Source organism: Pongo abelii, chromosome 16, assembly GCF_028885655.2.
Source record: "Pongo abelii isolate AG06213 chromosome 16, NHGRI_mPonAbe1-v2.0_pri, whole genome shotgun sequence".
Taxonomy (NCBI): Eukaryota; Metazoa; Chordata; class Mammalia; order Primates; family Hominidae; genus Pongo; species Pongo abelii.
The window spans coordinates 20,269,459-20,293,529 of NC_072001.2; the positions used below are offsets into that span (position 1 = coordinate 20,269,459).

At 36.2% G+C, this 24,071-nt stretch overlaps 1 pseudogene; it reads left to right on the forward strand.

Annotated features, from left to right (window-relative positions):
- LOC129049997 (programmed cell death 6-interacting protein-like) lies at positions 1–23,505 on the forward strand (annotated as a pseudogene).
- The last annotated feature ends 566 nt before the right edge of the window (positions 23,506–24,071 follow it).

Here is a 24,071-nt window from a genome sequence, read left to right on the forward strand (position 1 = left end):
ATGGGAGCATATGACAGCAAGAAAACAGGTCTGGAAACTTGTTTTTGTGAGAGTCAGTAAGATGATACAGGTCATAGTATTTCTCTTTGAAACATTTGTTTTCTTTTGAAAAAATAATCTGATAAATTTTTCCTTCTCAATTTTTTACAGCTCTTGCAAGCTTAGGATATGGAAAGAGCTGTGTGTTGTTCAATTGTGCAGCCTGAGTAGCCAAATTGCAGCAGAACAGAACCTGGATAATGATGAAGGATTGAAAATCGCTGCTAAGCATTACCAGGTATGCGGAAAATTAGTTACTACAATAATGATCGACACTAAATTGGATTAAGTGGAAAATAATTTGCATTTAGGTTTATAGATACTTCTATGCAACAGATGTTTTTTTAAATGAATGCACTTTTAAAATGAATTGATTCTTACTGTTGAAGCCCTTAGATAAACTGTCTATAGACCAGGTCTGTTATTCCTCATTGTTTTATACGCAGCACCTAGCACAGTGCCTGGCACATAATAGAGGCTCAATAATTGTTGGTTGAAGAAATTATGAAATGTCTGAGATTTTGTCTCTGGCATTTAGGGTAAATCCATTTTAAATAAATGACCTAATTAAAAAAAATTTGTACATTATTTTCATATGTTTTCTTAGAGTGAGACACACTTGAAATTTCACTGATGTTACAAAAATAAAGACAAGAAATTGGCAAGAAAATAAAATTTTAACTTTGAGACTTGTGGAGAGGTCATATTTAAATGTGGTCCGACACATAATGTTCGTAAGTTGCCTAATCTATTTTACGTACTAATCATTTACTAATATGGCATGTTATCTTGTGGCAGTTTTTTTTATTTCATTTATTTATTTATTTTGAGACAGAGTGTTGCTCTGTCACCCAGGCTGGAGTGCAGTGGCTCAATCTCGGCTCACTGCAAGCTCCGCCTTCCGGGTTCACACCATTTTCCTGCCTCAGCCTCCTGAGTAGCTAGGACTACAGGCATCCGCCACCTCGCCCAGCTAATTTTTTTTGTATTTTTAGTAGAGATGGGGTTTCACCGTGTTAGCCACGATGGTCTTGATCTCCTGACCTCGTGATCAACCCGCCTCGACCTCCCAAAGTGCTGGGATTACAGGCGTGAGCCACCACACCCTGCCAGCAGTTGTTTATTATTTATTCAGTTTTTTTTTTTTTTTTGGTTAAAAGAGCAGTAAATGATTAGTGATAAGTAATATATATAATCATGTTGTCATTTTATATTTCTTTCTAATTTACAAAGTGTTTTCATGTACATTATTTGACTCTCAGATAAACCTTGTGATGTATGTCATATAATGATAATGTCATTCCCATTTTACATACGAGGAGACTAAAGGTCAGAAGTCTTCATAAAGCAGTCCATTTGGGTTTCAGTAGTTCTGATTCCAAATTTCATGTAATTCCAAATGTCCTTCCACTGTTTCACCCCCAAACCTCTCATGAAATTTGCTTGTCTCAGAGGCAGTCTGCTTTTTCCTGTTGTTTATGTTAGGGGAGAGGTGAGTGATGCTATTCTGAGAAAGTAAAAGGAAAATATACCTTAAGCAAATAACATGCTCCAAATTGTGGCTTGCCTTACAGTTTTGAATGGGCATAGATGACAAACATAATGCATACGCTATTTCTTTTTGAGGCTATACATGGCAAATATTTTAAAATGTGAAAACGAGCCGGGTGTGGTGGCTGAGGCCTGTAATCCCAGCACTTTGGGAGGCCGTGGTGTGTGGATCACGAGGTCAGGAGTTCCAGACCAGCCTGGCCAATATGGTGAAACCCTGTCTGTATTAAAAATAGAAAAATTAGCTGTGTGTGGTGGTGGGCACCTGTAGTCTGAGCTACTTGGGAGGCTGAGGCAGGAGAATCGCTTGAACCCAGGAGGCGGAGGTTGCAGTGAGCTGAGATTGTGCCATTGCACTCTAGTCTGGGTGACGAGCAAGACTCTGTCTCAAAATAAATAAAATAAAATAGAGTAGTGAAAACGAAGTAAAATGTTATTTAGCTTTTGGTTAACTGTAACTCAGTTAATTGGCATATGAGATTTTAGAAAAGTCATTCTGAATTATGAAAGAAGCATTGCATTCTGTGAGGGTTCACAGCAGGGCACCTGGTATCATGGAACGATAACTGGTGGTATTAGACCTAGGTCCTTGTCTAGGCTGCTTGCCACCCAGAAGCTTTGTGTTGTTGGGCAAGTTCTTTAACCTCTCTAGTACCTCCAGTTCCTTATCTGTAAATGAGAGACTCAGACTTTGATCCACTAGTTTACTAAACAAGTTCAGTTGTTCATTCCTAGCAGATACTCTGGTCTTATAATACTTAATGACTGCAGAAACATGCTGTTCATTTTAATACATTTGACTTTGAGTTTTCTCTGTGTTGTCTATTTATCTAACTCATGACACCTTTTTTTTCTTTTTTGAGATGGAGTCTTGCTCTGTTGCCCAGGCAGGAGTACAGTGGCGTGATCTTGGCTCACTGCAACCTCTGCCTCCTGGGTTCAAGCGATTCTCCTGCCTCAGCCTCCCAAGCAGCTGGGATTACAAGTGTGTGCCACCACGCCCAGCTAATTTTTGTATTTTTAGTAGAGATGGGGTTTCATCATGTTGGCCAGGCTGGTCTTCAACTCCTGACCTCAGGTGATCCACCCACCTCAGCCTCCCAAAGTGCTGGGATTACAGGCGTGAGCCACCGCACCCTGCCAACTCATGACACCTTTAGATCTCAGACTGATTTATTTCTTTTTCTTAGTATAATTTGTTTCATAAAAGCAAAGTTATTTTAGTATTAACAAAATATAGTTGAGATGAAAAATCTGATGGGGAACATTTCACTAGCGAGCTCTGAAGGCCAGACAGAAATCACTAGCAATAGGTAGTAGTGCTGTTCCTCAGAGGACCAGGTGTATGTACTATTTGGGGTGTCCCCTAACTACTAAACTACTATGGCATGTTTAATTATATTTGAAAGATGAATTTGTTTGGGACCAAAGCAAGAGCATTGCAGTACTAAAAATATTTTAATGTTTATCCCTGCCTCTATTCTCATGTTAATTTTGAGGAAGTGTATCTAAAAATAGCTTAATCAGATTGTTCCATTAGTTTACTTTGTTTTTCCTTGTAATTTACTTTTAATCTTTGTTAAATCTCTTGTTACGCTATAGAGTTTTAGAAAGATAACCTTATTGTCTGTAGGTCAGATGTTTTAGATTGGTTTTTCATAATACAAAAATTTAAATGTATTAACTGTTCACTGAGTTAACATTTGAAATGCCTTTTATGTGTAACAGTAGGAAATTAAGTCTTGCTGAGTTCCTATAGATTTTAAAGAAATTCTTTTTCCCCCCTTAGTTTGCTAACGGTGCCTTTTTACATATTAAAGAGACAGTTTTATCTGCCTTAAATCGAGAGCCTACCGTGGACATATCTCCAGATACTGTTGGGACCCTCAGTCTTATTATGCTGGCACAGGCTCAAGAACTACTTTTTTTTTTAAAGCCACAAGAGGTAACTCCAATTTTTCTTTTCGTTGCATGTGAAAAGAAGTGATAAGGCTTTTAAATTAAGAAAGTGGTTAGACTATAATATGTGCAATGTCGAGCTTTCCTTCTTGAACTTGATACATGGATTATGGAAAATTTTCAGCTATCCTTTTCTGAATTTGTAGCACAAATGCACATTTAAGAATGTAGGCTGTGTTTGAAGTCATGAAATGGATCTTTGGTAATTGTCTTTAAACACTCCATTCTGGAATAGTATTTATGTATGTTTTTAACATGTCAAACATTTATTCACAAATATTTATTGGGTACTTACCCTGTGCCAGTCACTGTTCTAGTTTCTGGGTAAACGGAGTTAGAAAACAACCTTACATTTTTGCGACAGGAGAGATGATAAGCAAGAATTAAGTAGACAGGATAATCTCATAAATAATTGCTATAACATTTCAGAAATAATTGCTATCAAAAATAAGAAAGAATTATATGATAGTGGCTGGTGGTATGGTGATGGGATAGGGATGTAGGGGAAGCTGGGTTAATTTTAGATTCATTAGTCAAGAAGGCTTTCTTTCAGGAGGTCCTCTTTAAAGTAGACCTAAATGACAAGAAGGAATGATCCAGGCACAGTCCCTGGCCCTGGGAATGAGGGAAGAAGAATAATTCTTATAAGGCATATAAGTTAGCATGAGAGATTGAAATATGGGCTGAATACATAATATGGGCTGAAATTGAAAATAAGAGGTTATCATGTGGAAGAAATAGGAATTGGAATACTTTTTTCTTTTAAAATAACAGCTTATATTGAGATAGAATTTATATACGCTAAAGTTCACCCTTTCTAAGTATACAACATAAGATTTTTAGTATATTCGTAGAGTTTTGATTACCACTATCTTATTTTAGAGCATTACCATCATCCCAAAAAGAAGCTGTGTACCCATTAGCAGTCACTCCTCATTCCCCTTTCCCCCACTGCTGGCAACCACTAATCTATTTTGTCTGTTTTAAATTTTATGCGAAAATGTGATTTCATCAAGAAAGATGTTTTAAGATGTGTGTACAAACGTGTGATCTCAGTGTTTATACTGAGACATGTCAGATTAGCTTATATTTATTTTAATTATAATGGTCAACTTCATATTGTATTCCAGATAAAATGAAAGATGCCATCATAGCTAAATTGGCTAATCAGGCTGCAGATTATTTTGGTGATGCTTTCAAACAGTGTCAATACAAAGATACTCTCCCCAAGGTCAGTTATTGTTTTTATAAACACTTGCTTACTTTGCATGTGAAAATATTTAGACTTTTTTGTGTATAAGAAGCAAGTTGAAACTTATAAAGAAATTTGAAGTTTTAATAGAGTTATCTGAAGTATATAGTAGAAATAGTTTTTTTTTATTTAAGATGCATGAACAATTCTTTTATATTTAGGGATGCTTTTGTCCTTACCTTTTACTAAACTTGTTTTTCCAAGTTAGAACTCTTTCTGGAAAATGTTGACCATCTGTTTTCAATACTTTTATCAAATCAAGGCATTGTGTAGTTCTGAATCATTGGTGATTTGGTACAAGCATGTATACTTGAGCATGTTGATTATTCACAGTTTTAATTATTGTCCTGTTTTCTTAAAGATGAGTCTTGAAGTGCAAAAACAGACATAAAGAAAAAAGGAAAAGAAAACTTAACAAATTCATCTGATACTTTGATTAGAATTCAGTTTTGGCAACAGGGATAAAAAATTGGGCTGCTAATGGACAGCTAAGGAAAAGCAACCATCTTAAACTACATATCACAGGAAGTATAATGTTTTAATGTGAACCTTTCTGAAGTGACAATTGAAAAGACTATTCAGTGATGATCATTTGTTAATGACAAAGGAAATCACTAGTAAATTTGGAATGATTAATAAAGAAAACTTAAAGATGGAGTGAAATATATGTTTCAACTACTTCCTTCAGAAATGTTCAAGGAATTAGTTTCATCATATGGTATCTGTTACATGATTTTTTTGGTAGGGGAATTTATTGATTTATAAGTCATATTCAGGAATCTTTGTACATTAAAAAATTGCAGACAACTTGGGGGTGAAGTAAAAATGCACATAAGTGCATTAACGGTACTTATTACTCAGAAAATGATCAATAAGGAATTAATGTGACGATTCCTGGGGATTTAAGATACACCAAGAACCTAACAGAAATTTGCCCAGGACTCTTGGGTATTAACAGCCTTCCTCTTAAAAAGAGACTTGGGATCTCCTCTCATGTTTTTTTCCTCTGAAAGACCTCACGTTCAGCTGCACAGTGTTCCGTTACATCCTGTTGGGCCATTAGTTCAGTCCTGTCATGGAGAGAAGAAAGTCACCTACAAAGACTTGGAAGCTACCTCTGCAGCATTGCTGGTACTCCTTGAAAATCTCCTGTTTCAGAACCAAGTTGCTCCAGCCTTACCCTGAGAACTGGCATGAGTGTAGTTTGAAATTTAGATGTCTTTTATTTTTTCCTTTTTCCTAATAAAGCTCATAAGGTGTTTTCATATTCTAGTTAAAAACTGAAATGTCTGCAAGTAGTGATCCAGGAAGGTAGGAAATTATTCCCTGGGAGACAGGAAAGCACCCAAGGTAGTAATTCAGTTTTTGATTCTCTTACATTTTGTGTTTAGATAGTGATTGTCTAGACTAATTCCTTGGATTTTCTTAATATCATATACTTCCTAAAAGCAGTGAGGTTACAGGTTAGATTTTGACATTTTGGAAGAGCCACTACTAGTATAATTGCTTTCCTGCTTTATGTCTTTGGATCTTTTAAAATTAAGTTTGCCTGGAATTATTTTCAAAACAAATAGGCAAAATAACAGTTTATCATTATCATTGTTCATATACTTAGTGCATTTGTCTATGATATGTTTTTGAGTATGTGATACTGAAATATTAGTGTATCTATGATAGTAAATCATTTTTATATGGCTAAAATCATCTTTAGTAAGAAACCTCTTAGGATATGAATTTAAGTGAGAATTAACTGTCTTTTTTTTTTTAAAACATGATGAAACAGTCATCTATAGAGCAACTTCATTGGTATATGTGAGTAATGATGGTTTAGTTAACTCTACAGGCTGGGTAAGGGCTCATAAGAAAGCTTCTAAAGCCCTGTGCTTGATGTTCCTCTGTGAGTGTCCATTCTACTTCTCTTTCTAATAATGCATGCTTTTCTTTCTTTTTGTAAACAAAATGTTGACTTCACGGATCAATTAAAGAGAATTATAAAAGCCTAAATTGGCTTCAGTTAACAATTAAAAAAAACCCCTTCAATTGGAAGAAAAAAATTTAATTCATACATTTCAATCCACACAAAATCATGTCGTCTTCTCTGTTTACACCTAATGACTAACCTTAATCTCTAAGTCATGAATGGGGTGATTGTAATTTCTGTCTTCTTCTCCTCTTTCTTCCTGCATCCCATGTTGTCTGTGGTGGTTTGTGTGGTTGGACTCTCCCCTGGTCAGTATTTTATTTCCAGGAGGTGTTCCCTGTCTTGGCTGCCAAGCACTGTATCATGCAGGCCAGTGCTGAGTGCCATCAGTCTATCCCGGCAAAACAGCACAAGACATTTGGAGAGGAAATTGCAAGGTTACAGGTGAGTCTCTTGGTAATAAATATTTAAGTAACTAACTTGGGTCTCTCTTTTTTTCCCTAGTGAGATTTCCAAGTTTGCCCATAAAAACCTTTCCCATTCATCACCCCATCAGCAGTGACAAGTGATTGTTTTTATCTTTAGACTTTACTGCATGTTTTTTTGAGGTCTCATATTTTATCTAAAAAATTGATGCAAAATTTGCATTCAATTCTCTTTTTTATCCATGTTTATTTTAATGTAAAAATAATTCTAAATTCATTGCCATCTCCAGATTGTTTTTATCTTTAGACTTTACTGCATGTTTTTTTGAGGTCTCGTATTTTATCTGAAAAATTCATGCAAAATTTGCATTCAGTTCTCTTTTTTATTCATGTTTATTTTAGTGTAAAAATAATTCTAAATTAATTGCCATGCTCCAGGAGTATGTGTAGTGTTTAACTTGTGGCCTGGTCTTTGTCTAAACTGGGGCATATACTTCCACAACTTGAGGAGGACAGTGGAGAGATGTGTGTGCATATATATATATATATCTTGTGAACAGCCGAGTACCTTCTATGCAGTTGTGTTCATACTGTTGGCATTGGGGTTATCAGAAACTTGCTGTGACATTATGGCACCTGAGGCAACTTGCCAGCAGGAACAAGAGCTGTTTGTACAAGTTGTTTGTGTTTTGAGTATTGGTAGACAGAGGATAGAAAGATGACTTATGGCATTTGAGTTAGGGAAGTTTAAATATGTACTGATTTTTAGAACATACTATGGATGTCTTGGTTTATTTTGTGCTGTTATAGCAGAATACCACAGACTGGGTAATTGATAAAGAACAGAAATTTGTCACAATTTTGAAGGCTGAGAAGTCCAATATCAAGGTGCTGCCACCTGGTGAGGGTCTTTGTGCTGTGTTACCCGTGGTGAAATGTAGAAGGGCAAGAGAGTGCTAGTGAGTGAGAGAGAGCAAGAGGGAGCCGAACTGCTTAATGAAGCCCCTCTCTTGATAACTAGCCCTCTCCCATGATAATGACATTAATCTATTCATGAGGGTGGAGTCCTCTTGACCTCATCACCTCTTATTATGCCCCCACGTCCCAACACTTTGGGATTGGGAACACATGAACTTTGGGGGACACGTTCAGACCATAACAATGGAAATGTTGTTTAGGAGGTTCAGATTAATTAATTAGCCTTTTCGTGGGAAAACATCTCACAGTGACCAAATCAGAGAAAGACTTTTTTTAAAAAAAGTCAAACCCAGATTTGTCTGGGGCTTCACTTTGATTACAGTAACTTAGATTCATATATAAAAATGATGCTGAACAAGGAATTTGTGGGAAGGATTCTTTTTTTAAGGCTAGCATATTTAAATTATAAGTTTAGTTTCTTTATTTTCTGGTTTCTGGGACTATTAGATTTAAATAAGCCCATATTTAGTCTCTATAAATCAGTCAGAGAAAGAACTCCTTTTGAAATTTAATCTCATTTCTAAGTACCCCTGAAAAAGGAAACTATTTCAAATTCACACAGTGGGAGGGAGGTAAAAACTTTTCCTCAGTTATAGACACATAGATTTTGCAGCTTTAGTTTTACAGCTTTAGTTAAAGGTTAAAGTTAAGACAGAAGATGAGTGTGATGGCACCTGCCTGTAGTACAGCTACTTGGGAGGTTGAGGTGGGAGGATCGTTTGAGGCTAGTAGTTTGAGGCCAGCCTGGACAATATAGTGACACCCTTTCTCAAAAAAAAAAAGTTAACACAGAACACACTCACTGATCCATATTTCAAAGGGCAGTTATTCTTTCCAGTAGGCATGAAATATTTTTTAATTGATTTACACTCCCAAGAAGGCAAACAGAACAGACAAGAAGTTGACCAATAAACCATATTGGCTGTAGTTTGTCACTCAGTAGAGTATAATCCCCCATGATGCTGACAGAGATCTTAGGAGGTCACACTCTTAAACCAACTTTCTAGTTATGGCTACTAGCAAAGAGAAATAACTTATTGGTCCTGTGCAAACCAGAAATGAAAATAAAGTCACAATCAGGAGAATCAAAACAATAGATAAAATGGCAGCAAAGGTAAAATTACTGCTTGGAATCACTTCTGGGGCCAAGAAAAGTTGTACCTGTTGCACTTCTTGAACAGTGCACTTTATGTGGCCCCAGAAGATGGATCTTCTTGGTCATCTTGGTGGATCTTCAAAGATGGTGAAATACAATTTCCAAAAAGATATAGAAAAACACACACACATACACAGATATAAAAACATGACTCACATAGAATGACTACATGTCAAAGATTTATTTGACTCATTAATGAGGGACCTAGCAAGATTGTAAATCTGATTTTGTACAAGTATTGTTATCTTAGTTATGATACTAGGTTGTAGGTATTAAGGAGATTGTCCTTATAGAATACTTGCTGATGTGTTTAGGGATGAGGGCTCATCACGTCTAACTTCAGTTTAAGATAGTCCTGCAATAAAAGAAAAAAAGGTACGTGATTATGTGTTTGTATGGGAAAGAAATAGATAAAGCAAATGTGGCAAAATGGTAATTGTTGAACCTAGATAATTATTTTGTGAGCTTGAAATTTTTCAAAATTGGGAAAATAGGTATATATAAGGTTATATAGTTCAATTCCTGTTCCTCTTTTTCCCTCTATCCTGTTCCCCCATCCATTATTCCCACTGCCCCATAGTTAATTTCCATTAATTTCTTGTCTTTTTTTCTTTCTTTGAAATCGAAGCAAATATATACATATACAGCACACACGCATTGCACATTCTCACTTCTCATTCTTACTGAAGTGCTGGTATGCTATTAATATATACAGTGTTGTGTACCTTCTTTTCTCATGTAACAATGTATCCTGGAGATCTCTTCATCTTAATTCAGCAATAGGGAGACCATCCTTAGAGCTGCATTGTACTTCACTGTGTGAGCCACAGTTTATTGCTGTCTCCTATTGCTAGATACTTGAATGTTTCCAAGATTCACTATTATAAACAATGCTACAGTAAAAAATCATGTACACAAGTTATCTTGTACTTCAGCAGGTGTCTTAGCTTAGGCTGCCATAAGAACACCATAGACTGGGTGGTTTAAACAACAGAAATTTATTTTCTGATAGTTCTGGAGCCTGGAAATCCAAGGTCAGGGTGCCAGTATGGTCATGTTCTGGTGAGATTTACAGATGGCCTTTTCTCTGTATCCTCATATGGTGAACAGCAAGAGCAAGCCCTCTGGTGTCTCTTCTTGCAAGGGAACTAATGCCCTGTGAGGCCCCACCTCCATGACCTCATCTAAACCCCATTATTTTCCAAAGGTCCCATGTTCAAATACCATCACATTAGGAGTTAGGGATTCAAAATACAAAATTTGGGGAGCACAGTCCCTTACATAGCAGCAGGTGTATCTTAAATAATTTAATAGAAATGGGATTACCGATAGCAAAATATAAATACATCTGTAATTTGTTATATATTTAGATTGTTGATCCACTTGGAATTTATCCTGATGTGTGGTGCTAGGTATGGATCCAGTTTTAAAGTCTTCTTCCAAATGGCTAGCCAGTTGTCCCCAAACCATTTATTATAATAGCCTTGTTTACCTCACTGACCTGAGATTCTGACTTTATCACACATTAGATTCATGGTATATATTGGGATCTATTTCTGCTTTTATTGTTTCATTGACTTGTTTATCTGCTCATACTCCAGTTCCATATCATTTTAGTTATACTTTAGACTGTTTTAATGTCTGATAGGTATTATCTCTCGTTTTTTGAATTTTTCTGCCTGTCCTTGCTTGTTTCCTGAATTTTGTCATTTTCTGGATTTTCCTGACTATTCTTGCATATGTTTCTTCATATGAATTTTCTTTCATTTAACTATGATGGAAAATATATATAAAAGTATAGTTGTATAACTATGATGGTCAAGCATATATAAAAGTATGAATCATTGAATTTCTGTTACCCAACTTAAGTGATTATGAGTATTTTGCTATTTTGTGTTTTAGCTATTTCTCCTTTCCTCCTTATTTTTTTGGAGTATTTTACAACTATCTCATGTATCATTTCATTCTTAAGTTTTTTAGCCTGTGTCTCTAAGAGATAAAGATTAAAAAAAATTAAAGAACAAAAATTTAAAAAATGAAGAAATTTTGCTAGATGGGTCATTATCCCAATCTAGCAAAATTAATATTAATATGAATTAGTAGTTAATAGTCATAATCCAGTATTATCTACATGTAGTTTAGTTCTCCCTGATTTTTTTCTCAGGGGTCTTGTTTGTTCAAATCAGGATCCACACAAAGTCCTCACTTTGCATTTGATTGATATGCCCTCTAAATATTTAATTTGTAACAGCCTCCTCCTTCCCAACTTCTGTGTTGAGTTTTCTTCACTTTTTCTTGTTCTGTATGTTTTTTACTATGATTTCTGTGATGTCTGTTTTCCCTTTTGCTCCTTGTATAAATGTCTCAGTCTTGCTTTCTTAAATAAATTTATATTTTTCTTTACTTTTGTGAGTTCTGTCACTTCCTGTTTCATATTCTTTTGCTATTTGGCTATCACTCGCTCTGGTTTGGGCCATCCAGTCCTCTGTTCTTTTGGTACTGTCATTGTGTTCTTAAGTGTTTTAGTTTAGTTTAGTTTTTAGCATGCTGTTTTCATCTACTTTGCGGCACTATTTCTTTGGTGAGCTTTCATCATCTACTGGAAAGATGTACTGCTTGTTTTCAGCTTTTTCCTTATTTTTTTTTGTATTGAGAGATGAGTTGCCTTTTCAGTTACTTATGTTTGAATGAGATTGATTTTGCTGGAGGTTCCTGTGTGGGGAAATGGGCAGGGTTAGCTTTACAAGCATCATTGTGTTAAGGGCTCCCTCCTAAGGTCCACTTCTCTGGCTCTTAAAGCCTACCCTGGATTAGGAAGAATCCCACTACCTCTGTACCTGTGCTTCCCTGAATTCCTCACAGCCTTTGCATTTCAAGTTGATGCATCTACTTTTCGGGTTTATATTTTGCTGGCATTTTCCGAGTGCTTATGCCCTTTCTTCTCCCTCCCTACTTTTCTGTTGTCTCTTTCTGCTTCCCCTAGAAACCCTGTCTTTTTAGTTAATCTGTCTACTTCTCTTTCTCAGCAGCTCTCTTGGGATGAGGCCCCTCAGCATCACATTTTTTTCTGTGATCCCCTGGTGGCATGAGAGGGGCCAGTTGGCTTTGCCTTTACCATCACCTGGCAAGGTTTTCTCATCCTGTTTTGTTGTTTTCAGATTTGCTGAAAGTAGTTTGAACTTAGGGTGGCAGCCTTGGCCCTTCCCTGTCTTCCCCTCTGTGTATAGAGCACCTGCGGTTCTGGTACTGGTGTTTGCTATTTGGGGGAGGGTTCAACCACATTTACAAATCAAATTTGATTTACAAATTTAAAAAGTGATTTAAATTTGTGCAATTTCCCATTTCCTAGTTTACACTGAAGGGTAGCTTTTGTTTTGTTTTGGTTGTCTTTCTCTAAGCATGGTACCAGCTTTGGAGGTTAAGATTTGTATCATGTTAAGGAACTATAATGTCTATTTTACTAAGATTTTAAAAAATCAAGAATATTGAATTTTATCAAATACTTTTTCAATATCTATGGAGAAATTTGATTTTTTAACTTATTATTTTGGAGAATTATATAAGTAGATTTTCTAGTATTAAACCATTTTTGTATTCTTGTAATGTTGGTGTTTTAGACTTGCCTTATCTCTTCATCTGGTCATTTTATAGATGTAGATGCTTTCTATATGCCTGAGAATATAATATATTCTCTATTTGTGGAGTCTAGTGTTCTCTATGTCTGGTAAACCAAACTTGTTAATTGTGTTGCTCAAATCTTCTGTAATCTTACACTTTTTTAAAATCTGGTCCAGCCATTGCTGAGACAGATATGTTAAAATCTTCCACTTTGATTATGGGTAAATGTATCAATTTCTCATTATAATTGTTGATGTAGATACTATTACATGCAAAATATAAGAAATTTTACATCTTTCTGGCAAATTGGCAAATATTAAAAGATCATGTGTTATATTTATCCCTAATAATGCTTTTGGCCTTATTGTCTATTTTATATGGTGTCACTATACCTAATACCACCTAAATTTTATGTGGCTTATGTTCATTTTTTATAAGGCCAAACTTAAAAAAAAATTTCTTACTGATGTTGACATGTTGTTCACTTCCTGTGTTGTTGGATAATTTTTTTCAGATCCACCGTTTCACTGAGAGTTAGGCCCTTTGAGGTTCCTGCCTTCATGTGAAGGAGTGAAAGAGGTGCATCTCAATTCTCTGTGTTGTGTGGTTTCAAGACCCTTGTTTCAGGTCTCCATGAGGGCCTTTAATAAGTTTTAACTGCTAATTTTTTCGATATAGAAATAACCCAACAGCCAGACAGGGCACAGTGGCTCATGCCTGTAATTCCAGCACTTTGGGAAGCTGAGTTGGGCAGATCACTTAAGATCAGGAGTTGGAGACTGGCCTGGCCAATATGATGAAACCCGATGTCTACCAAAACATACAAAAATTAGCTTGGCGTGGGGGTGCACGCCTGTAATTCCAGCTTCTTGGGAGGCTGAAGTGGGAGAGTTGCTTGAACCTGGGAGGTGGAGGTCACAGTGAGCCAAGATCGCGCCACTGTGCTCCAGCCTGGGTGTCACAGAGTGAGACTCTGTCTGAAAAAAAGAAAGAAAAAAAGAAAGAACCCAACAGCCAGCTTTCTTCAATGTCAGTTTATACTGATTGGCTCATGGATTTCTTTTATTATCTTGATAATTTGCCTGTGTGTTTATAGGGATAGCTGTTGGTATTATCCTTCAGTTTTCAGGTATTTTGTGATCGGAGAATTTCCAGGTAATCCTGTCAGCCACATTGCTGGAAATGCAGGTCTTCGAATTAAAGATTTTTTTGTTGAAACCAATGCTTAAATATTTGGTGGGGAAAGAGAAAGAAAATCATCTCCCTCTTTTTTTGTTGTTGTTGTTGACATTTTTCTTTTTAGCGTGCAGCAGAACTGATTAAAACAGTGGCATCTTGCTATGATGAATATGTTAATGTGAAGGATTTTTCTGACAAAATCAATTGTGCCCTTACTGCAGCAAAGAAGGATAATGACTTCATTTATCGTGATCGAGTTCCAGACCTTAAAGATCTAGATCCTATTGGCAAAGCCACACTTGTGAAATCTACCCCAGTCAATGTACCCATCAGTCAGAAATTTACTGGTATGTCAGTTATTCAGACACACTTTAATCTCATTTTTCTCTAGTTTACTGTGTTTTCCTAGCTAAAAATCACATAATTGCTGTTGTATGCTTTGAATATAATTTGTATTCATGTTGTTTAAGATGAATATGAGAATAAATATTGTATTGTGTCAGTGCAATGTTAAGATGGAAAGTAAACAATAATAAAGCATATGTAAAGTATACAATAGTTAGAAGACTTGAAACTGTGTGTTTGATTAACACTGTAGCACTTGTCATTTTGTTAACATTTGTTATTTAAGACGCTGCCATTAAAAATAAAGAAATATGGCCGGATGTGGTGGCTCACACCTGTAATCCTAGCACTTTGGGAGGCTGAGATGGGTAGATTGCTTGAGCTCAGGAGTTAGAGACCAGCCTGTGCACCTGGCGAAACCCTGTCTCTACCAAAAAAAAAAAAAAAATTAACTGGGCGTGATGGTGCATGCCTGTGGCTTTAGCTACTCTGGAGGCTGAGGTGGGAGGCTCGCTTGAGCCCAGGAGGTGGAGGTTGCAGTGAGCTGAGACCGTGCCACCATACTCCAGCCTGGGTGACAGAGTGAGATCTTTTCTCAAAAATAAATAAATAAATAAATAAATTAATTAATTAAATAAATAAATGTAAAAATAAACCACAAAAATATTTCTTTTTTTTTTTCTTTTTTTTTTTTTTTTTGAGGCAGAGTCTCACTCTTGTTGCCCAGGCTAAAATGCAGTGGTGCTATCTCCCTCACTGCAACCTCTGCCTCCCGGGTTCAAGTGATTCTCCTGCCTCAGCCTCCCAAGTAGCTGGGACTACAGGTGCCTGCCACCATGCCCAGCTAATTTTGTGTTTTTAGTAGAGATGGGGTTTCTCCATGTTGGTCAGGCTGGCCTGGAACTCCCGACCTCAGGTGATCCACCTGCCTCGGTGTCCCAAAGTGCTGGGATTACAGGCATGAGCCACCATGCCCGGCCTATTTCTTTAAACATGTAAACTTCTGGAGTGGTATTTGTATGAGATAAATAAATGTTATTATATTGTAGATGTATACAAATGTATACAACAGATGGTAGCCTCTAGCTGAGATCCCAAGGAGAATATTCTGTTACTGAGAAAGGGTGATTATATGTTTATTTAGCAAACACAAAGAGTTTACCATGTTCCAGGCACTCTTTAAGCACTTTACAAATATTAGCTCATTAGTTTTCACAAGTGCCCTGAGATGGGTACTGATATTATCCCTATTTGATGAGGATACTGATGCACAGAGTGGTTAAGTAATTTCCGCAAGGTCACATAGCTAGGAAGTGTTGGAGCCAGAAATGGAATCCTGCTGCCGTGACCCATTCAGTCAATTTTTTTTTTTTTTGAGACCGAGTCTTGCTCTGTTGCCCAGGCTGCGGTGCAGCGGTGCAATCTCAGCTCACTGCAACCTCCGCCTCCTGGATTCAGACGATTCTCCTGCCTCAGCCTCCCCAGTAGCTGAGACTATAGGCTCCTACCATTACACCAGCTAATTTTTGTATTTTTAGTAGAGATGGGGTTTTGCCAAGTTGGCCAGACTGGTCTTGAACTCCTGACCTCAGGTGAGCCGCCTGCCTCAGCCTCCCAAAGTGCTGGGATTACAGACCTTAGCCACTGCTCCCGGCCCCTCATTCAGTTTAATCAACAAATGAACAGCGTCACTGAAGATCCCTCAGACTCAGTGATGAACACATCTGAAAAAGTTAAAGAAAATTAAGTTCAAAGAAGAAACTTTTCATTGTCACCATTGTCCGTGAATGTAGTGATCTAAAAATTCTCTTTATCATTGTGCTTTAAATAGTTATTTCATTTTGATCTTTAAATGTCAATAGACTATTGATATTTTGATCTTTAAATATCAAATATGTATGGACTATGTGAATATTGGAAAGAAAATATGAACAGTCACTTTTACAGTTTGGGTTTTTGTCTTAAAATTTTGTTGTAATTTCTCTTCCTAATTTTAGATCTGTTTGAGAAGATGGTTCCCTTGTCAGTGCAGCAGTCTTTGGCTGCCTGTAATCAGAGGACAGCCGATTTGGTAACAGATCAATTGCTCAGATGAGAGAAGCCACCACTTTGGCAAATGGGTAGGTAGAGCTTAATTTTAGAGCCTAAAGTTTTCTGTTTGGTTGTTCTTTAGTTTATGAACATTTTAGTTTCTGAGCTTAGAGCTAAATGTCAAGAGTATATAAAATAGAAAATGTAGACACACACTTACAACTATTTTTGGTGGACACTGTATTTATGAAGCTTTAGCAAATATAGTTGGAAGAAATTATAGAAACAAGGTGAGGATATTTGACTAAAAATTTGTATTTTAAGAGATATTTATTTGGGGGAAATGAGAAGTAGAAATGAACTCAGATACATGGTACGTTTAGTGTTCTGAACCGATTTTTGTTTCTGATGGATTGAATACTAAGAAAATAATTCATTGGTTTAAAAAAATTGTAGGTATATTTTGCACACACAAAATACGCCTATTCTAAGTACACAGTTCAATTATTATATGTATATGTGTGTGTGTGTATATATATATTTTTGTTTTGTTTTGTTTTGTTTTGTTTTGTTTTTTGGGACAGGGTCTTATTGTCACCAGGCTGGAGTGCAGTGGTGTAAACATTAAACATGGCTCACTGCAGTCTCAACCTTCTGGGCTCAGGTGATCCTCCTGCCTCAGCCTCCTGTGTAGCTGAGGCCACAGGTGCAAGCCACCACACTTGGCTAATTTTTTGATTTTTTTAAAGAGACGAGATCTCACTTTGTTGTCCAGGCTGGTCTTGAACTCCTGGGCTCCTGGTCTTGAACTCCTGGGCTCAAGTGATCCTCCTGCCTTGACCTCCCAAAGTGCTGGGATTACAGGCATGAGCCACCGTGCCTGGCCATTTAGTTAGTTTTGATAAATGTATGTACCCTTGTAACCGGCACTATGATTAAGATAGAGAACATTACTGTTACCCTAAAAAAATTGTCTCATGCCCGTTTCCCAGTCCTTCCTCTTCTGGCCCCTGGCCACTATTGATCTGCTCCCTGTCTTAAATTTTGTTCTACTTTTTATACAGTTTAAAATACGTGTAATCATTCTAGCATATACATATACAGTACTTACAGTATGTACAGTATACACTTAGAATGTGTTTTGCTTTTTTTCACTTAGCTACTGTTTTTGAGATTCATCTATGTTATGTGTATCAATCTGAGTCTTTTCTATGGCTGAGCAGTATTCCATTTTATGGTTATAGAGCAGTTTGTTAACTCTTTCACCTGTTAATGGACATTTCAGTTTCTATGAACATTCACGTATAAATCTTTGTGTGGACATATTTTAGTTCTCTTGGGTAAATACTTAGGAGTGGAATTGTTAGGTTGTGTGGTTAGCATATTTAATTTTATACAAAATTGCCAGGTTGTTTTCCAAAGCGGTTGTTCCATTTTATATCCTATCTGCACTGTTTGAGAAATACAGTTGTTCTGCATCCTCACCAATACTTGCTACTGTCAGTCTTTTTAGTTTTAGCTACTTTAGTGTGTGTGTAGCAGAATCTCACTGTGATTTAATTTGCATTCTCCTAATTACTAATGATACTGAACAGCTTTTCATGTGCTTACTAGCCATTCATATCTTTTCTGTAAAGTGTCTATTGGAATCTTTTTCTCAGTTTTTAAAACTGAGTTTTTCTTAATATTTAAAAAGTTCTTTACATATTTTGGAGGCAAGTGCTTTGTCAGATACATATAATTGAGAATATAGTTGACCCTGAACAACATAGGGGTTATGGGTGCTGACCCCCCTGCGCAGTCAAATCTGCATATGACTTCTGAGTCCCCAAAACTTAAGTACTAATAGCCTGCTGTTGACCAGAAGCCTTACCGATAACATAAACAGTCAATTAACATATATTTTGTATAAGTATTTATAGTATATTCTTATAATAAATAAGCTAGAGAAAAAATGCTATTAAGAAAATCATAAGGAAGAGAAAATATATTTACTATGATTAAATGGAAGTGGATCATCATAAAGGTCTTCGTCCTTGTCTATTTCATGTTTGAGTAGGCTGAGGAAGAGGAGGAAGGAGGCTTGGTCTTGCTGTCTTGGAGCTGGCGGAGGTGAAAGAGGTGAAAGTCCACATAAACATGGACTCACATAGTTCAAATCTGTGCTGTTCAAGGGCCAGCTGTATTTCTCTCGTAGTTGGCTTGCCTTTTCAAGTTTTCAGTTTTGATTAATGCATGGATTTTACCATCATTTTTCTTTAACAAGAGAGGAATGTAAGTTTACTCTAGCATATGATAAACAGGCAGTCTGAGATTTTACAGAGCTTGTTTTCTGAGGAGTTCATTGTATTACATCATTTCATTTGCCTTTTTGTCTTTACATAGTGGGTAGGGATATTGACCTCCCTTCCACATCATGTAAATGAAATAACTGAGGAATTGTTATTGTGCTACAAAACTGAGAACAGATGAAGATTCTGTAATGGATACTTAGATCATCTATTTTTGTTGACATTTTGCCTAGGTGATGTGAAATTATAACTACTGATTCTGTTGAAGGAGAGCAAAAAAGAAAAACATAACTATTTTGTGTATTGTTTCTGACTTGTTAGAGATGCTATAACAATCAAAAGTATAAAAGACTGCTTTTTTAGGATAGAATTTTTGACTTTTAATTACTTAGACTGAAAGAAGTTTGAACTGTAAGCCAACGATACCTAATATATTTTAATGCGGTCATAGTTTTTCTTATTTTTTGGCTTTTTTTTTTTTTTCGAGATGGAGTCTCACTCTGTTGCCCAGGCTGGAGTGCAGTGGTGAGATCTCGGCTCACTGCAACCTTCGCCTCCCAGCTTCAGGTGATTCTTGTGCCTCAGCCTCCCAAGTAGCTGGGATTATAGGTGCTCACCACTACGCCTGACTAATTTTTGTATTTTTAGTGGACATGGGGTTTCACCATGTTGGTCAGGCTGGTCTCGAATTCCTGACCTCAGGTGATCCCCCTGCCTTGGCCTCCCAAAGTGCTGGGATTACAGGTGTGAGCCACTGCACCAGCCTATTTTTTGGCTTTTAATTCTGAATTGTGAACTTAATTTTTTAATGATTTTGGTTTAATTTTATCAATCACTGATTTTTTTGTTTTTCTGTTAATCTTTGCTATGTTTTTCATTGATAGGGCTTATCCAGTTTTTCTGGGTGCTAACTCCATTGCTGTTGATTTGGTTATAGAAGATTAAATTAAATAAAGTAAATATTGATGAGGAGTTAAATTGTTTTAGACTTCAATATAACATAGTATCTCATTTTTTCAGGGTGCTAGCTTCCCTTAATCTTCCAGCAGCAATTGAAGATGTGTCTGGAGACACTGTACCTCAGTCTATATTGACTAAATCCAGATCTGTGATTGAACAGGGAGACATCCAGACTGTTGATCAGTTGATTAAAGAACTGCCTGAATTACTGCAACGAAATAGAGAAATCCTAGATGAGGTATGTTTTATAAGATTTGCTTTTCAAGTATAAACACTGTGAATCCTTGATGTCCAGCAGGGATTGGGACTGGACACTTCCTCATGCTAGTGTTCATGGTGTAGTTAGTATTCATCACTTTGGTGAATTTACTGTGGCCCAGAGCCTTCTCTTTAGCATAAGAGAAATTCTGGTTGAGTGAGAATGGGTTTCATTCTTATCTTAAGGGTAAGTGAGTACACATTAATGAAACTCAAATGAGCACTGTGTAAAACTAGTATACTATGAGAAATCAACTATCATACAAACTGTTCAGTCTTTGTAATTATTGATTTATTTGATACATAGCATGTAGCAAGATTTTTCTTTTTAATTTAATTTGTCTTAACCTGGAAGGTTAAACCCTTTAATTTATCCCTAATTTCTTAAAATATATTAAATATATTTATTTTATATTTTTTATCTTATAATTCCAATATCTGTAGTTTTTGTGAGTTTGATTCTACGATTTGTAATTTTTGCTGATTCTTGGTTATGGTGGCTTGTTTTCTGTTGTGTTCAGTTTTTTTGTTACTGTTTTTTAAAACTTTAAAAAATAGTTTCAGATTTACAGAGACTTTGCAAATTTAGTGTAGAAAGTTCCTGTATATTTTTCACCTAGCTTCCCTGAAAGTTAAAATCTTATGCGGTCATGGCACATTTGTTAAAACTAGGAAATTGACATTGGTACAGTATTATTACTCAGATTTTACCAGTTACTCCACCAATGTTCCTCCTTCTGTTCCAAGAACCAGTACAGAATACTGAATTGCATTTAGTGTTCAGTGAGTTTTGATTGTGCATTCATATTTCCTGTAATTTATTGGTGGGAATTCATTGAGATCTGGGTTTAAGGTGAATTCTAGAAAGAATTTGTGTTTGCTTCTGCCATAAAAAGGCATTATACACCTGGCACCTCCTCAAACTTAAGAGGTTTTTTCCTTTCTTTTATAATCTTTTAATTATAGTAGTAATTTATCTTAGGACTTTGTGTCACACAGATAGTGTGGTTTCTAGTCCCAAGTTCAGGCTTTTGATCAGGAATCTCAGATAATACTTCCTTTTTTTTTTTTTTCTTTCTTCTTTACAGCCAAGATCCAGACAGGCATGTTTTCTTCTGTAGGGCAGTTTTCTGTTTTAACTTGAGAATCACCTATTTGGAAGTATACCAGTTTGAGGGTGGAGAGTGCTTTTGATCTGACCTCTCACCTTTTATTGTCCCTACCTATGTTTCTTCTTGAATTTTCTAAATTCACAATCCAAGTCAATGGTGAACTACACAGCTGGTGAACTATGGATGGTGGGCCAATGCTGGCTTGTGGCCTACTTTTGTGTGGTTCACTAGTTAAGGATAATTTTTATCTTTTTAAGACCATTGTCAAAAAAGAAGAATTCTGTGTGCCATAGACTGTGGCCCAGAAAGCCTAAAATATTTACTCTGTGGTGTTTGACAGAAGTTTGCTATTCTTTGTCCTAAGCTATCAGGGATTGTGATATATTGTTGGTGCTAGCACTGTGTCTACTGGTAGATTAGTATTTCCTTGTGTTTCTGGCCCCCAACTATCCTGTCATCTTATCTACTCGTTAGAAGGCACTTAAAAATATATTAAACATAATTTTCTGTTTGTTGTATTGGAATGAAAGTCTAAATCTTTTATTTTTTAATGTAATCAGTTTTCCCCTTTGTTTTGTTTATGGCTTCTATTTATTTATTTTAATCTTAAAACTCTCTTTAAATTGATATATGGATGTAAATAGTCTCTTATTTATTCTTCCTTTTTTTTTTTTTTACTGAGAAATGTGATAGCTAATTCAGCCTTAAATTTATAAGACTTTTTGTTAAATGCATTATAACAGATGTCTGCAAGAAAAAAGTCGATTTATATTCTAACCTAATATTCCCATCTCACCAAATTCTCACTTATATTGTGTATGAACATTTATTAAATGCATTAAATTTTTTATACCAGAAATGACATTTCAGGGTTCTTTTTGCTTCCTTTTAAAGTCATTAAGGTTGTTGGATGAAGAAGAAGCAACTGATAATGATTTAAGAGCAAAATTTAAGGAACTCTGGCAAAGGACACCATCCAATGAACTGTATAAGCCTTTAAGAGCAGGTAACAATGTGTATAAATGACCTTCATTTGAATAAATTCCCAATTTGGACCCACATTTTTGCTTGATTAAATTAGGCTCAGTTGTAAATTCATTTTTACCAAAACTGTTTTTCCTCAGTTTTAGTATAAAGATTTTTAAAGTTCACAAAAGTAATCTGCCAATTGTCAGAAGTACAGATTCTTAAGAAGGGTATAAAGTGAAAAGTTAAAATGGTCCTCCAACTTTCATTTTCTGTTCCAAGCTCTGTGCATACTTTATTTTATTTATTTATTTATTTATTTTTGAGACAAGGTCTTGCTCTGTCACTCAGGCTGGAGTGCAGTGGCAGGATCACAGCTCGCTGCAGCCCCAACCTCCAGGGCTCAGGCAACCCTTCTACCTCAGCCTCCTGAGTAGCTGACACTGTAGACATGTGCTACCAGGCCCGGCTAATTTTTGTATTTTTTGCAGAGAGGAGGTTTTACCATGTTGCCCTGGCTTGTCTTGAACTCCTAGGCTCAAGTGATCCACCTGCCTCCATTTCCCAAAGTGATGAGAGATCAGGCTTGAATCACCATGCCTGGCCCCTGCGCATATTTTAAAAACACAAATGAGAGCATATTGCATTTATGGCTTTGTAATTTTTTTTTTCATTTAGTAGTGAATCCTGGGTGGTAAAAAAAAAAAAAGAGCTTTAAGTTATTTTGAGGCCAAATTTATGCTTCTTAATAATTTGATGATGAAGATTTTGTGCTTGCTGAGGTAAACGCTGTTGTCATGGTGGCTGGAGATTAGTTTTATTTATCTTCGTAAAAAGTTTGTATATTATTGAGATTTTTCTAAAAATCTTTTTTTTAAGTCACATTGCTATTTTGAGAGAGGAATACTTTTAAAATAAATGGACCAATTTTTGGAGAGAATGATTTCTTCCTACATTCATGAGTTGTAGGAAAAGATTAATATTAATTAGCTTTTATTTGGCAGATAGTAACCACCAAATATATCTTAAGGTATAGCTATGCTTTTCATTTTATAAGTGATTTTGTCATCTTTCCAAAAACGAGAACACAAAGACTGTTAGGAGCTGTTTTTATGATTAAGTGAATTGGGGTCTATAGAAGGGGAAGATAAGTAAAGTTGGAGACTAGAACTCAACATCTAACCAGCCTATATACGTTGCTGTTAGAATCACTTCTGTGCTCTGCAAACTTTTATTTTCTCCCCGAGGGAACCAACTTCAGAACAGTTTTAGATAAAGCTGTGCAAGCAGGTGGACAAGTGAAAGAATGGTGCCCATCTCATCGTGACCCCATCGTACTTTTGTGTAAGCCAGAGCCTGAGCTGAGTGCTGCCATCCCTTCTGCTAATCCAGCAAAGACCATGCGGGGCAGTGCGGTGAGAAGGGCACTTTGATGTGGGTTGTCATCTGCTTAAGAAAACCACATTCAAGCCGTTTTATATAATGAACTGCCAATTTCTTATTGTCATCTTTAAAAAAATGCAGAAATAAATTGGGGTTGTTACATTTAAAGTAGTATATAGACTGTGTAATAGGTAATTATACTAGTATTAACTATCCTGTAATAGTAACTTCCATTTATTGAATGCCCTTTATTGAACTAAATTTTAGATACTTAATAGGTCAACAGCATTTAATTTGGGTTTTATAAAAGAGAGAAGCTTGGAAGTATGGAAATATGGCCAGATACACAAATTCTTTATTTCTTCCGTTATTCTGTACTCCCTTCCACCTTGTTTCCCGGGACTGCCTTTGAAAGGAAGATTGACAAGGCGTGCATGTTAGTAAATGGATAGCTCCATCATGCTGTTTCTATCATGACAGGAAAGAGAAAATTGAATAGTAGGGCATCGGATTTGGAAAGTCCTAAAAGAAGAGAAAGTGCAAGTATAATTTAGTGGCCTATCACGGGGAGGTAGGGTAAGTTAGTAGGAAAAGATAGAGGTCCCACATCTCTGCACAGGAAAACAAGCCAAAGGGCAAGAAATACT